Source organism: Populus euphratica, unplaced genomic scaffold (assembly GCF_000495115.2).
Source record: "Populus euphratica unplaced genomic scaffold, PopEup_1.0 scaffold475.1, whole genome shotgun sequence".
Classification (NCBI taxonomy): Eukaryota; Viridiplantae; Streptophyta; class Magnoliopsida; order Malpighiales; family Salicaceae; genus Populus; species Populus euphratica.
This window is the reverse complement of record NW_011500195.1, coordinates 208,128-222,626: the sequence shown is the minus strand read 5'-3', so window position 1 is coordinate 222,626 and position 14,499 is coordinate 208,128. Positions and strand designations below refer to the sequence as shown.

At 35.7% G+C, this 14,499-nt stretch overlaps 1 long non-coding RNA gene across 1 annotated transcript; it reads right to left on the bottom strand.

The window, feature by feature from the left end:
• Nucleotides 1-10,076: 10,076 nt before the first annotated feature.
• Nucleotides 10,077-12,129, bottom strand: LOC105111777 (uncharacterized). The gene is made up of 5 exons (XR_839654.1): nucleotides 11,931-12,129; nucleotides 11,676-11,741; nucleotides 10,688-10,759; nucleotides 10,329-10,589; nucleotides 10,077-10,219 (listed from the first exon to the last, which is right to left on the bottom strand). It is a non-coding gene; the product is annotated as an uncharacterized LOC105111777 (long non-coding RNA).
• Between the last annotated feature and the right edge of the window lie 2,370 nt (nucleotides 12,130-14,499).

The following is a 14,499-nucleotide window of genomic DNA, read 5'->3' as shown; positions in this document are numbered from 1 at the left end:
GAATTATACTCCGTGCTGACTGTGATCTCTAGCTCTATGCTTGGTGTGACTCTGATTGGGCAAGCTGCCTTTTAACCAGACGCTCCATTACAGGTTGGTTTGTACTTCTTGGTAATTCACCTATCTTTTGGAAAATGAAGAAACAACATTGTATCTCGCTCTTCAGCTAAAGCTGAGTATCGATCCATGGCTGCCACCACTTGTGAATTAATATGGCTAAAAGCTTTGCTTTTGTCTCTCAGATTTGCTCATCCACATCCTATGAAACTCCATTGTGATAATCAAGCAGCACTTCACATTGCTGCCAATCCAGTTTTTTATTAGCATACAAAATATATTAAAATTAATTGTTATTTTATCCGCAATGCAATTCTCATAGGCAACATCACTACCAAGTACGTGCCCACTCATGCTCAACTGGCGGACATCTTCACCAAGGCATTGGGCTAAAAGCAGTTTGAATGCTTTCTTGGCAAGTTGGGCATTCAAAATCTGTATGCTCCAACTTGAGGGAGGGTATTAGACGAATATCTCTGAAATCATGTTAGCGCCTAGTATGTTGCCTTATTCTATCATATCTCTTAATATCATGCTTAGCTGTAAACGGGTAATCAGTTGTCAATTAAGGCATATATTTAGGTAGCTATGTTTGGAAGTTGCATAGGAATAGTGCTTCTCCATATATATATATACATATTGGTTTTCTAAATCAATAGATTAGACCTTCCAGTCCAAATCCTTTCTTCTCATATTCCATCAATTAACACAGTTCATATTTCCTCTTCGAAATATGAAAAAACATGAATGGTGCAGTAAAGTTATTTTTATAAGGTTACACAGTGAAGGGTTTGATGTAAGTTATTTTGTGTTTATCTCAATTAAAAGCACCTTGTAATTTAAGATTAGAGTTCTAACTAAAATAGTTTAAACTCTGAATTTAATGTTGAATCTACTTATATAATTTTAAATTTATATTACAGAGTTGCGTGAGTGTTAATATAATGAAATTCATTTTCACATAAATAATAATTTAATTAAAAAATAATTAAATAATTAAAACAACTTAAATATAAAATAAATTCAATAATTTAGAAAATAAATGCTTACATTTATAGAGTAATTTATATTTTGATTACATCCAGACTCCTAGATAATAAAACATTCTTTTGGTATTATTGGCTTATAAAATTAAAACTATGATTATGATTACAAAAAAAAAACTACAAAGCTACTTGATTAACACCTATAAAATTACTTCTTACAAGCCATTACCTATTGGTTATAAGCTTTCAATTACAAGTCTACTTGATAAATAAGTTTTGAAGATGCTGTGAACTTGATTAAATTGCAATATAGTTGCTTTGTGGAGTTTTTCAGTTGTGTTGCTCCTTGATTATCTTGCCTCGTAATTTAAATAAAAAAGTTTAAGATAAGTTTCAATAATTACCCACTCATTTTATTCAAAATAACTTTAGATAATTATCCACTCACTCTATTCAAAGCAATTACCAACTAATTTTTTATTTTAAAAATCTTATATCATATAGATTTTTTATACCTTTCCACATTAGGTCATTTTATCAAGTATGGTTTTGACATCCTTACTCAATTTTAGTGTATAACGTGTATCGTTACAGGTTATGCAGTGAAGGTAAATGCAGTTAATTATTAGTCAAAACTCATAAATTGAAGTCGATTTCTTGCTGCGAAGCTCCTGGCTCCTGGTAATTGTTTTTTACTAGTCTTTTTTTTCCAAGTTAATTAGAATCAATTAAATTAATCTTCGCGTGGTTGTTGGCCCTGCATGCAGGTACAGTAATTTTAGCTAGAAGGTTGGTTTGAAGAATCAAGATGAATGATTACATTACTGCAAGGTTAAGTCGCAGGAGCTATCGTTTTAATCATTCTGGCTTTCTTTATCCAGTCGCTTTTTTCTGGCCGTAAGGGGAGGCAGTAAGCAGAAGCAGAAGCAGCCTGACTGCAAGCATGGAGCCAAAACTCGAATGAGAGTCGGGGGACACGTTGCAGGTGGAGATGATAAGGTTAGTTGCAGAGTTATTTTTGTAGGCCAGGAAAGCAGCTAGTCCATATCAGCTTAACTTTATTGGTAAAGTTGAGAATGACCTTTAGCAATTTATCCCAAAGAACAATTATCTTAGACAATCCCGAGCTTGAACATGTTACCTTGAAGCATTAGATGCTTTGAATCGACATGAAGCAAAGATAATCAGTGAAGTTCTGTTAGCTTGACCTGAAACTATCGTGTACAATACAGAGAGAGAGCTTACTTTTGCATTCGTGGATTAATTCCTAGGGAGGAAGCTCAATGTCCTTTTTTTGATAGCGAATTTGAGACTTCAGATCACCTCCTTCTTCGGTGTCCAGTTTTGTGGAAAATATAGACCCGCTTCCTTCCATGGTGGGGTGTCTATAGTTGCTTTCCTAAACTGGTAGATGTGTAGAAGTAAACTCAATCTAGAAGGTTAAGGAAAGCAACCATCAGTTGTCATTGTTTAACCATCCAACCATCAACCATTAGTTGATAGCCACCTTCACACCGTCGCCACAGCCGTCTTCACACTTGAAGGTTGAATTTTTTTATTTTGAATTCATGTATAAATAGGCAGTTAAGCTTATACAATTATGTGTGAAGAGATTTGAGAGAAACACAGAGAGAAAGAGAGAGGGTGTGCATTGAAGCTTTTGTTTTAATTATTGTAAGCTTTTGTTCTTGAAATAAAGTGTGTTTTATCCCCTCTGAGTATTTCAAAGCCACCACCAGTGGTTTCTCCCACCAATAATTGGTATCAGAGCCCCATTCGTCAGAAAATAGAGGTATTTTGGGATATACCTGAATTTTCAAAGTTGTCAAAAACAAGTTTTGATCATTCCACAGTGTAGAGATAATCCATACAAACTCACTGGTGTAAAAATCAGCTTCATTGGAGCAAGCGGTAGCCCACACGCGTCGCCTGAAGATTATGCATTGCCGCCCACGCGCAGCCCACACACGCCAAAAGGTTGAAGACGACTAAGCCACATGCGCGCCATATTCGCACCGAGCTGCCAAGTCAATCGTCAAGCCAAGTTGTGAGCTGAGCCTCAAGCCAAGCCGTAGCCGAAGCAAAGCTGAACTGCAGCCAAGCTAATCGAATATTCCTGGTTCAACCCCAGCGAACCGCTGACGTATAGAATTGGTTTTCTAACCGATTCACCCCATTTCTGACCCATTTTCTACAAAGTCAGACCAGTTCCCTACTATTTAGACCATTCTAGATCAATCTACAGTATCCATTTTGCCAAATTCAACTCACAAAAGGTGATATAGTCATTCAAAAAGCAAAATGACTACAGAAAATACACAAACACTCATCCCGAAGCTGACCAAAGACAACTATGAAAGTTGGTGCATCAGATTAAAGGCATGTTTTGGTTCACAGGAGTGTATAGACATTGTGCAATATGGTTATGATGAACCAGAGTCCAAGAATCAAATGATACTCTACAAGAAGCACAGAAGCAAGTCCTCAAAACCAATAGAAAGAAAGACAACAAAGCAAATACCATCATTTATCAAGGTCTTGATAAAGCCATATTTGAGAACATTGCTTCCACAAAAACATCAAAAGATATATGGGAGGCTCTCCAACAAAAATACAAAGGTGCTGACAGAATCAAGAAGATTCATCTCTAATCTTTACGAGGTGAATTTGAATTATTACAAATAAAGTCCTCGGAATCTATTTCTGATTATCATACAAGAATTATGGTGGTAGTCAATCAGATGAGAAGAAATGGAGAAGCCCTCACAGATGCTCGAATTACTAAGAAAATTTTGAGATCCCTAGATCCAAAATTTGATTTTGTTGTTGTCGCTATTGAAGAGTCCAAAGAAGTGGACAAGTTGACAGTGGATGAGCTTATGAGTTCTTTGCAAGCTCATGAGCAAAAGATTGTAAAAATAAATGGAGATAAGGTAATTGAGCATACCTTACAAGCAAAGTTGTCTCTCAAGAACAGATATGAGCAAGGGGAGACTTCAACAAATGAATATACCACTCGAGGAAGAAGTCAACAAACACGAGGAGGATTTCAGCGATTTCAAGGAAGAGGTTCTTGGAATACAGGTTTTAGAGGAGGAGGTGGTAGAAACACCACTAGAGAAGGTCGAGGATAACAAGAATTCACTCCTAGAGAAAGAGGAGATGGTTACAATAATCGTGACAAAAGGAATATCCAATGTTATAATTGCAATCAATTTGGGCACTATAGCACTGAATGTCAAAAGAAAGCTCCATTAGAGGTATGTAAGCATGCCAACTATGCAGAGAAGGATGCCAACAACAGAGAAGCAACTGCATTATTTGTCCAACAAGGACTTGACAAGAATCAAGAGAATATTTGGTGCCAACTATGTAGAGGAGGGTGCCAACAACAGAGGAGTAGCTGCATTATTTGTCCAACAAGGACTTAACAAGAATCAAGAGAATATTTGGTATCTTGATTCTAGAGCCAGCAATCACATGTGTGAGCAACGAGATCTGTTTGGTGATCTAGATGAGACCATACAAGGTCTAGTCACCTTTGGAGATACCTCAAAAGTTTCATTCAAAGGTAAAGGCAACATCTCAATCAAGTTGAAGAATGGTGATCATAGTTACATCGTCGATGTCTACTATGTTCCAGCCATAAAGCAGAACTTGGTGAGCATAGGATAACTTTTGGAGAAAGGTTATATACTTTTCATGAAGAATTGTCATCTGACAATTACAAACTACAATAGGAGATTAATTGCTATGTGAAAATGTCCAAGAATAGGATGTTTCCTTTAAACATCCAATATGATGCAGCAAAATGTTCGAGCGTCATCACCAACAATGAAGAATGGCTTTGGCACCTGAGGTTTGGACATCTAAATTTCACAAGTCTGAAGATGCTAGGAAGCAAGAAGATGGTCAAAGGTATGCCCCACATTGATCATCTAGAAGAAGTCTATGAGAGTTATGTCCTTAGCAAACATCATAGATCCAGTTTTGCCAAAAAAGTCAACTGGAAAACAAACAAACCACTGGAGTTAGTGCACACAAATATGTGTGGTCCAATAAAGCCTATGTCAACTGTACAAAATAGGTACTTTCTTACTTTCATTGATGATTTTAGCAGAAAGACCTGGATATACTTTCTAAAAAGGAAGTCAGAAGTGTTCAATTGTTTTAAAGATTTTAAAGTAATTGTTAAAAAGCAAAGTGGTTATAAGATCAGAACCGTGAGATCTAATCAAGGTGGAGAATATACAGCAAATGACTTTGAAGCTTTTTGTACACAACAAGGCATCAGACATCTGACAACACCAGCTTATACACCACAACTAAATGGTGTAGCTGAGAGAAAGAATCAAACAATTCTTGACATGGCAAGAAGTCTACTCAAAGCAAAGAAGCTGCCCAAGCAATACTGGGCTGAAGTTGTATCATGTGCAGTGTATCTACTGAATCGCTATCCAACTAGAAGTTTGCAAGTTGTTACTCCATAAGAAGCATGGAGTAGTCACAAACCAAGTGTTACTCATTTTTTAGTCTTTGGTTATGTGGCATATGCAAAGATTTCAGATGCAAGAAGGACCAAACTCGATGATAAAAGCGAGAAATGCATCTTTGTCGGATACGGTGAGAGAAGGATGGGATACAAGCTGTATAATCCTATCACAAAGAAGGTAATTATGAGTAGATATGTTATCTTTGAAGAAGATAAAACTTGGCAATGAAATGATGACTAAGAAGCAATCAAATGGATCAGTACTGATTTGATCCTTGAAGACGAAGAAGTACCAACAGTACTTGTAGAAGGTCCAATAGTACCGGCAGACGAGCCACAAAGTCCGATACACAGATTCCTTATATTCAATAGGAGAAACACACCAGAATCATCATCAACACCATTATCAGCATCCTCATCAAAAGGACCAAGAAGGATGAGAAATCTAGACAAGCTGTACGATGCCACTCAAATCATAAAAGATACAACTCCTTTTTATTTCTTTGCAGATAGTGACCCACTTAGCTTCAATGAAGTTATCACAGAAGAGAAGTGGATAGAAGCAATGGATGAAGAAATGCATGCCATTGAGAAGAATGATACCTGGAAGCTAACTTATCTACCAGAAAATAAGCAAGCAATAAATGTCAAATGAATCTATAAGACAAAGAAGAATGCAAAAGGAGAAGTGCAAAGATACAAAGCAAGATTAGTGGTGAAAGGCTACAACAGAGAGAAGGCATTGACTATGATTAAGTATTTGCTCCAGTAGCCCGGCTAGAGACAATCAGACTGATGATTTCACTTACTGCACAACATAAATAGAAGATCTATCAACTCGATGTGAAGTCAGCATTTCTGAATGGCTTCCTAGAAGAAGAGATCTATGTTGAACAACCACTTGGATACATTGAAGCTAAAAATGAAGGCAAAGTATACAAGTTAAAAAAAGCCCTTTACGGTTTGAAGCAAGCTCTACGTGCTTGGAATACCAGAATTGACAGGTATTTTCAAGATAGTGGATTTGAAAAATATTCATATGAACAAGCAATTTATGTGAAGAAAGAAGTAGATGGTAGCATATTATTTGCGTACCTATATGTTGATGACTTGAGATTCACCGACAACAAATCTACCATGTTTGAAGACTTCAAGAAAAGCGTGGTATAGAAGTTTGAGATAACAAACATTGGTCTGATGGTACATTTTCTTGGCTTAGAAATGGTGCAGAAAGAAGAAGGGATTTTTGTATCCCAAAGCAGTTATGCCAAAGACATTCTTGAAAGATTCAAGATGGAAAGTTGCAATCTGGTATCAACTCTAGTTGAGAATGGAGTGGAATTAAAAAAGAGTAAAGTTGGAAATGTTGATCCAACTTACTTCAAAAGCTTAGTAGAAAGTTTAAGGTACTTGATATGCACCAGACCGGATATACTCTATGGAGTTAAACTGATTAGCAGATATATGGAGAAGCCAGACTAGTCTCACTTAAATGCAGCCAAGAGAATTCTTCGCTACATCAAAGGCACAATAAATGAAGGTATGTTTTATACCTCAAGCAAAAACTCCAATCTTGTTGGCTACTCGGATAGTGATTGGGGTAGAGATCTGAATGAAAGGAAAAGCACAACAGGGTTTGTCTTTTTCATGGAATATATATTTTTTACATGCTCATCCAAGAGGTAATTGATAGTAACGTTATCAAGCTATGAAGCTGAGTATGTTGCTGTCAACTCAGCTGTATGCCATTTAATATGCTAAAGCATTTGGGATTTCCTCAAGAAAATCCTATAGAGATTTATATCGATAATCGATTAGCAATTGCATTGGTAAAGAACCCGGTGTATCATGAAAAAAATAAACACATTGATACACGTCATCACTTTATCCGAGAGTATGTAAAGAACAAAGAAGCCGAGCTAATATCCTGCAAGACAAATGATCAAGTTGCAGATATCTTTACAAACCATTCAAGAGAGAAGTATTTATCAAATTGAAATTCATGTTTGGCATGACATCCCTCGATTGAGTTTAAAGGGAAGATTTGTTAAAATAAACTCAATCTAGAAGGTCAAGGAAGGCAACCATTAGCTATCACCGCCCAATCGTCCAGCCACTAGCCGCCTTCACACCGTCGACCACAGCCATCTTCACACTTGAAGGTTGAATTTTCTTGTTTTGAATTCGTGTATAAATAGGCAGTTAAGCTTATGCAATTATGTGTGGAGAGATTTGAGAGAAATATAGATAGAAAGAGAGAGGGTGTGCATTGAAACTTTTGTTTTAATTATTGTAAGCTTTTATTCTTGAAATAAAGAGTGTGTTTTATCCCCTTTGAGTGTTTCAAAGCCACCACCAGTGGTTTCTCCCACCAACAAGATGATCATCAGATTCTGCAATGGCATTTGTTGGTTAATGGTAAGATGCAAAAAAAACATGGAATATTCTCTCTTATGGGATAGCGTGGGGTATATGGTTAACTCGGAATAACTTAATCTTTGATTAAAAACAACCAAACTAGGATACGGTTTTGGACTTGATTCTTACATATTGGCTATGTGGTTTAAATCAAGTGTAAGAATTTTACTTACATAGGCAACGACCTGGTGCAAAAGTGTACATGTTTTGGTGGGAGAGATCATTGGTGATGGGTTTAAAACACTCAAGAGAGATAAAAGCATTCTTCCTACAGCGCATGAAATGATAATGGATTCTATGCAAAGAAAAATGTGTTATTATTCTTTTATGTATTGTTTGGTCCCTTTGAAATGCTTGGTTTCCAATTAGGTACTTCTTGATTGGGATGATATATATCATTTCCTTTCCCATAAAGTAACATCTTGAGCAAAATATGATTGTGAATTTTTTTGCTATATTGGAACAAATTTGCTTCAATCACCTGATGAGCTTTTTATTTGGATTGACACAACTAAAATACAATGTAATTCGACTTGGATACCACCTCCGGTAAGGATGTTAAAGTGGAATATGGATAGTTGTTCAAATGGCAAACTCCAACCATTTAGCATTGGTCACTTTTTAAGAGATCATGAAGGAAATCTTTTATGTGTTTTCTTTTGTTCTACAGGTATAAAAGAATCAAATGTGACTGAAGTGTTGACAATTAAAAAAGCTTTTTAAGTGTATATGAATTGTTCCTATACACTTACAAGAAGTTTGATTTATATAATGCCATTACATGGATCAAGAGCCACAATATGATGAGACCATGACGCTTATAAGATGAATTCTATGATATTTCAAATTCTGGGAGTATCCTTTGTTTTGTGATAGATCATTCGGCAAAGCAAGGAGTTGATTCCTAGAGAAACAGATTGAGTTGCATGGTTTTAGTTTTTAATAATCTCAAAGTTTGGTTTCTGTTAGGGGGTTATTAAGACATTGTTTTGTTTAGTCCTGTATAGACATTTTCTTCCTGGCTATAAAATATTTTATTGAAGTTCTCGTCTTTTATAAATAAATAAAACAAGAATACTTCGGCAAATGGTGAGGATTCAAGCTGTTAATATCGTTAGTTGGTTGTAGAGTTGGTTAGACAGTAATTTTTGGAGAGAAAGCAGCTCTTCCATTTGCAAGACTTGCTTTACTGTAATTAAGTTGATTTCTGTGTCGTATGTGTATCTGCACTTTGAATTTTTTCTGAAGTAATTATAAAAGAGCTTTGGAATAAAACTCAATTGAGTTAACTCAATTGGGAGTCAACTACATAGATTTGTCTGATTCAATATACATGAAACATATTCTGCTGCAAAAAGGAAAGGGGGAAAATACAGTAGCGGGACAACATTTTTCGCCAGCCTTAATCATCTTCAGGTTTCAAAGTTACCCTGATGAAGTAGATGCACCATGCAGCCAAACAACCAGTGAAGCTTTTCCAGGCTTAATATTGTAAGCGCCTTGCGTTAGGATTCTTCTTCTGATTGAGCGTCCAAGGATGATTGAGATTCTCATCAAATGACAATGGAACACAATTTGTCAAAAAGAGACAGAATAAGAAGATAAAGGGAAGAAATGAAGATTTACCATCGATTTTTGGCTGTGAATGATCAAGCAGAGTACCAAAATCTGGATTGGAATTTGGCGCTGGAGGATCAGGCAAGGCAATATAGGAGAGCGTGGATTGAGATTTGGCTCTAGAGGATCAGGCAATATAGTAGATCCTGGATTGAGATTTGGCCATGGAAGTTGGTAAGTACACCAGAAATCAGATATTCTATTCAAATTATGAAAGAACATGAACTTTGCTTCTCAAAATAAAAGAAAAGAAAAGGGACATCTTCATGAGGTTATTCCTGACAGTTCTTTAGAAAAAAAGCTAGTCATCATCATCTAATTCCAACAATGGAAATTGAATTACCTAGAAAGAATGGAAGCGCAAGACAAAACTGATTGTTTTTTTTTTTCGAAGAGCTACAGAAACAAGTCAAGTGAAAGGACATTACATACATACCTTCAGAAGCATTCCTTGAAACAGAATCCTGAGAGCTCTTTCTTCTTGTTTCTCTGCGCTCTGCCAATGTCCTCCTACAACTCCTCTTTTCACCATCAAACTCTGACACTACATGAAACCTACACAAATAACAAGCTAAGCCCACTTTTAATCTCACCAAGAAGCCCATCCAGCAATCATCATTCCAGGCAAACTGTCACTCTACATCAGATTCTGTAAAGACAAGACAACTGAAGAAAATCTCATAAATCCAGGAATAGTTACTATAGGCTAAAACAAATCAGCTGGCTGTAATTGAGAGAGTGAGAAACGCTAATGTTACCAGGTACATATCTAACAGAACCGCTGCCCCAAACCTCGAACAATTACATTAGGAGCCTTGGAATGCGTCTCACAAATTAACTCTATACTTCCTGTAAAAATCTTTAGCATTCAACAACGCCACATGGCACCCCTCCACCTGACAACTTGGCACTTCCACTAAAATCGAGCCCACAAATGAAGCCCCAGAGTGTTCCCTTCTTGGTCGCTTCCAAGATGCCAGTGCTGACAATCTTGTTTCTTCTGCTGAATCTTGCTTCTCCTGTGGGACTTTCATTTCATTTAATAACCACTAATGCCCACATTATTTTCACTTAACCAACTCAGATTCTTACGGATAATTAACAAGGAATTCAATACCTCCACCTTGCTCATTTCAACTCAATGCAAGCAATCACTTTCTCCTGTCCAGGCGTGGGATCTCTCTTGGTGCTGCATAGGAAATGTATCATTATCTGAATTTGACAATAAACAATATTACATTATGAAAAAATGATTTATTATGTCAATGCTGGTTTGTTTCTTACTCCAGAAGTAACAAAACTTGGAAGAAAAAACAAACTGAAAAACAAGAAATTCAATGAAATGAAACAATAAATGCGATTCAAGATTCCAGATTTTTCTTTCTTGCCTTTTCTTAGCAACCAAACACAGACAATTTCTCAGAAAGGGCAAGAGATTCAAAGTTAAGATGCAATGAATCAACAAAAATAGAAGATTATCAAGAAAGAACAAATAACTATTCTCAAGGGAGAAGAAAAGGGACAGAACGAAAACAAAAGAAAAACCACTGAAAAGAAACAATAAATTGAATTCAAGACAATTTCTTCTTATTTTCTTGCATTTTCTTAGCGACCAAACATCCCCAAATCCCAATATATGACAAAAATATCCAAATTCCGGGAGCCCAAAAGTTAAAGAAACGTGAGAATGCCACAGGACACGAAAGAAGAACCAAGTTCCTTAAATTCTACTTAGTTGAATGTCTTATTTTGTTTTTTACTTCACAAAGAACCTAGAAGCCAAAAAAAACACTAAAAATTAACAATTCAATGACGTTCAAGATTCTAAAATTTCTTTCTTGAAAGTTCTTAGCAACCAAACGCAGTAATTATCCCAAATAAATAGAAAGAATGAAAAGTAGAGTAATCAAACATTCAAGAAACTTGAGAACTTTCACTGCTACTTGCTTTCTTGCCACTCTTGTTTCTTTCTAACCAAGAAGAGATAGAAGGTTTTCCATGCAGAAATGTTGGTAGCTATCGGCAATCAGTCTTATTGTAATTTTTTGATGGCTGCATGCACATACGAAGGATTCAATACATATGCCTTGTCTACTGTTGCATACCTCATTTTACTTCGGATATGAGGATTGTAACTGTGCATGGAGTCGTCTTGGCCAAGTGATCTGACTCTGTAATGAAATGGTCTCTTGTTAAATACAGATAATTCATAGTTTAATCTAATTTATACTATGTTTAGTAAAGAATCTCCATCTTTAACTTTTTTTACCAACTTTGCAGTTTGATCATCTTCATCATCATCATCATCAATAATAAAGATGCAAAACGCATTGGTTCACTGGATTGAAGTGGAAGCTCACCAGTAAATAAAATAGGGATGTTAGGTTATGCAGAGCAAAACTGGCACAGCCGAACCTAGGCATTAAGGAAGTAAAGCACATATAAGTCAAAATTATCAGAAAAATTGTCTCAACAACAACAGCCTTAATCTGTGTTTTATTACTGAATTTTATTCTCTATGATGGTCTACCTCTTGATAGAGGATTACAATAGGTCAGAAATTGGCTCTCACAAGGAAGGAAAAATTAGAATCCTCCATTACGTTGGAAAAATAACACAAAATCCAAAATTATGTTGAAAATCCAAAAATAAAGCAGAAAATAACAAAACTAACATAACATCTTATGAGCCAAATTTGAGTGCCTTCCCAAACCTCAGCTGGTTACGATCCAACCCCTAATAACTGGATTTGTAAAACCTCTTAGTTGAATTTAAACATGATCTAATAATCAAATCAAAAGTTACGGGTTGTTTTGATTAGGCTTCTTCTAAGGTTTAGACTTGTCCTGGTCAATAAGTAAATATATATATCCTAGGTTTTCTACATGGTTAAATTATAATATATTTTCAAATGATTGTTCAGAACCTTTCAAATTCCATACATCAATATCAAAGAGAGTAATCACGGTTTTCTTTATCATCAATGACCAAAATATTGAATTCCATCCAAAAGTGCAGTTTTAAGCTACGAATTACACGATTTAACATAAAGGGAGTTATACAAACACATTCAGGAGAGCAGGCCTTTTGATCATTCGACTGACCAAGACCAAAAGAATCACATTAGAAAATAATGAGAACAATGTCCTACATACTAATAACTCAGATATCTGCATCTCTACTTGTGCATGTGTTCCACTTGTATATATCTTTAATTCCTTATCCTGAACTCTAACCATGACCTTCACATTTCCATACCTAATGAAGTTTTTTTAAAAAAAAAAAAAACATTTTCCCACATCCTATCAGGTATCATCACTATGACCAGACTTCTTTTCATCATATTCAAGAAATGGGAAATGATGATCGTGTTAAAAATAAAATTAAACTAAGATTTCTTGCATCCAGAGGCATTCAATTTCCAGATTGAGTTGACATAATTATTTTCGTAGTTAGAATAGATTTCTTATTCAGTTCAATTTCTTATTTTTCTAGAACTTTAGGCATATAAATAAGCTTGAAGTTAGAGTTATAAGAAGCAGTATAGCAGAGACAAAATTAGAGAAAACCACTTAATAAAGTATACATTCCTCTCAATTTCTTCATATTCTTTAGTTTTGCAAATTAGCATTACTATCTATAATAAGTTTATGCACTAATCTTCTTCCAATAAGTGGTATCAGAACCAAGATTGATTATTTGTGGCTAAATTTGATTGTATGTAATGGCCAACTCAAATCTCTCCCTTCAAGGTCCTCATTTGACAAAGAACAATTATGAGATATGGAGTGTCCGTGCAAAGGCTTGGTTAGGAGCTCAAGATGTATGAGAGATGGTTAAAGCAGGTTTTAATGGACCAGTTGAAGGAGCTATGTTGACACCTGCCCAAAAAGAGGTTGTGCAAAAGGCACGAAAAAAAAAGATCACCAGATCACCAAGCAATAACAATGATTCATCATTGTTTGGATGACACCACTTTTCTAAGGTGTCAAGAGCAACCACAACTAAAAAAGCATGAGATATTTTGTAAGGGACAAAATAAGGAACTGAGAAAATAAAAAGAGTTCACCTTCAGAAACTAAAAGGAGAATTTGAGGCATTGTGAATGCATGAATCTGAATGAATTTCAGGTTCCTTTGGCAGAGTGTTGGCAATTTACATTCAGATGATTATATGCAGTGACGATGTGAAAGAAATACGTGCAGTAGAAAAGATCATGAGATCAATGCCTAAAAGGTTCAACTCTGTAGTTATGTCGATAGAGGAATCTCAAGATTGGGAGAATGTGACCATTGAGTCAACCAGGAGAACCCCACAAGCCTATGAAGATAGAGTAAGTGAGAACAAAAGAGATACAAGTGCACAAATATTGTTTTTGAAGTTTTCTCTAAATGAGAAACATGATATTCCAGGATCCAACCAAAGGTGCAGAGATTGTGGACAAGGTAAAGGAAGAGCTAGATTTGAAAGAGGAGGCTGAGGTAACCTCAACAGATCATCCAATAGACTGGATAAAGCCAACCGGACTACCAGATCCTCAGCAGTAGCAATCCAAGGTCCAAGTATGACAAATAAAAAATTAAGTGTTATAATTATTAAAAAAAAAATTGTCACATGCCAGGGATTGCTGGAATCAAACCAAAAAGGTTGAAGAGAATGTCAATCTTACAGTAGAAGAAGAATAGGAAGCCACCCTATTACTAGTCCATGATGGACAAATGAAAATCAAAGAAAACATGTTGTATCTTGACAATAAAGCCAATAATCACATGTGTAGAGATAAAAAACAAGTTCATAAAGCTTTATAAATCAATTACAGGTAATGTCAATCATTCAAAGATATGCATAAAAAAAAGGTACAACTGAAAGATGATAGTCATTAATTTATTGATGATGTTTATAATATCCTAACTATAAAAAAACAATATA